This window comes from Oncorhynchus keta, chromosome 10, assembly GCF_023373465.1.
Source record: "Oncorhynchus keta strain PuntledgeMale-10-30-2019 chromosome 10, Oket_V2, whole genome shotgun sequence".
NCBI lineage: Eukaryota > Metazoa > Chordata > Actinopteri > Salmoniformes > Salmonidae > Oncorhynchus > Oncorhynchus keta.
The window spans coordinates 5,097,806-5,100,004 of NC_068430.1; positions in this window are offsets into that span (position 1 = coordinate 5,097,806).

A 2,199-nucleotide genomic window follows, 5' to 3' on the forward strand; every position below is an offset into this window, starting at 1 on the left:
AGTGATAGAGAAAGACAGAGTGATAGAGACAGTGATAGAGAGTGATAGAGACAGTGATAGAGAGACAGTGAAGAGAGTGATAGAGAGACAGTGATAGAGAGTGATAGAGACAGTGAGAGAAGGACAGAGTGATAGAGACAGTGATAGAGAGAGACAGAGTGATAGAGAGACAGTGATAGAGACAGTGATAGAGAAAGACAGAGTGATAGAGACAGTGATAGAGAGACAGTGATAGAGAGTGATAGAGAAAGACAGAGTGATAGAGACAGTGATAGAGAAAGACAGAGTGATAGAGACAGTGATAGAGAGAGACAGAGTGATAGAGACAGTGATAGAGAGAGACAGAGTGATAGAGACAGTGATAGAGAGAGACAGAGTGATAGAGACAGTGATAGAGAGAGACAGAGTGATAGAGACAGTGATAGAGAGAGACAGAGTGATAGAGACAGTGATAGAGAGAGAGAGTGATAGAGACAGTGATAGAGAAAGACAGAGTGATAGAGACAGTGATAGAGAGAGTGATAGAGACAGTGATAGAGAGAGAGAGAGTGATAGAGAGAGTGATAGAGACAGTGATAGAGAGAGTGATAGAGAGACAGAGTGATAGAGACAGTGATAGAGAGACAGTGATAGAGAGAGACAGAGTGATAGAGACAGTGATAGAGAGAGACAGAGTGATAGAGAGAGTGATAGAGACAGACAGAGTGATAGAGAAAGACAGAGTGATAGAGAGAGACAGAGTGATAGAGAGAGAGAGAGAGAGAGTGATAGAGACAGAGTGATAGAGAGAGAAATGTATTTGTGGAGACCACATTCACGGTAAGTGCTGCAAACTGTATGTCGGCTCAATCTGAATTGATTTTTTAGCATTGTCCAAATTCTCAATCGGATTGAATACCGGCCTAAAATGTTTACACAGCCGTTGTGTGTTGTCTGCAAAAATATCTATGTAATCAGGACCACAGTCACAGTAAAGTCTGGTACTTGCGACCACATGACCCAATAATCTTCTTTCTCCCGAAGTGTGCACTTGTTCACTTCCCCTCATGGATTTGAAATACAATATTTGGAATATGGCAACTCCCACATGCCTACTCCACTCCAATGATTTGTGGTGAATAGTGAACAAGTGCACACTTCCAAGGAGATATTATTGGGACGCACACACATCGTATAGGCACACATTATCATTACACAATCCCTCTAAAGCCTTGTTTATAGCTGGTTCTATACTGTCATTAGATGATCCCTCTAAAGCCTTGTTTATAGCTGGTTCTATACTGTCATTACACAATCCCTCTAAAGCCTTGTTTATAGCTGGTTCTATACTGTCATTAGATGATCCCTCTAAAGCCTTGTTTATAGCTGGTTCTATACTGTCATTAGATGATCCCTCTAAAGCCTTGTTTATAGCTGGTTCTAAAATGATCCCTCTAAAGCCTTGTTTATAGCTGGTAATATACTGTCATTAGATGATCCCTCTAAAGCCTTGTTTATAGCTGGTTCTATACTGTCATTAGATGATCCCTCTAAAGCCTTGTTTATAGCTGGTTCTATACTGTCATTAGATGATCCCTCTAAAGCCTTGTTTATAGCTGGTTCTATACTGTCATTAGATGATCCCTCTAAAGCCTTGTTTATAGCTGGTTCTATACTGTCATTAGATGATCCCTCTAAAGCCTTGTTTATAGCTGGTTCTATACTGTCATTAGATGATCCCACTAAAGCCTTGTTTATAGCTGGTTCTATACTGTCATTAGATGATCCCTCTAAAGCCTTGTTTATAGCTGGTTCTATACTGTCATTAGATGATCCCTCTAAAGCCTTGTTTATAGCTGGTTCTATACTGTCATTAGATGATCCCACTAAAGCCTTGTTTATAGCTGGTTCTATACTGTCATTAGATGATCCCTCTAAAGCCTTGTTTATAGCTGGTTCTATACTGTCATTAGATGATCCCTCTAAAGCCTTGTTTATAGCTGGTTCTATACTGTCATTAGATGATCCCTCTAAAGCCTTGTTTATAGCTGGTTCTATACTGTCATTAGATGATCCCTCTAAAGCCTTGTTTATAGCTGGTTCTATACTGTCATTAGATGATCCCTCTAAAGCCTTGTTTATAGCTGGTTCTATACTGTCATTACACAATCCCTCTAAAGCCTTGTTTATAGCTGGTTCTATACTGTCATTAGATGATCC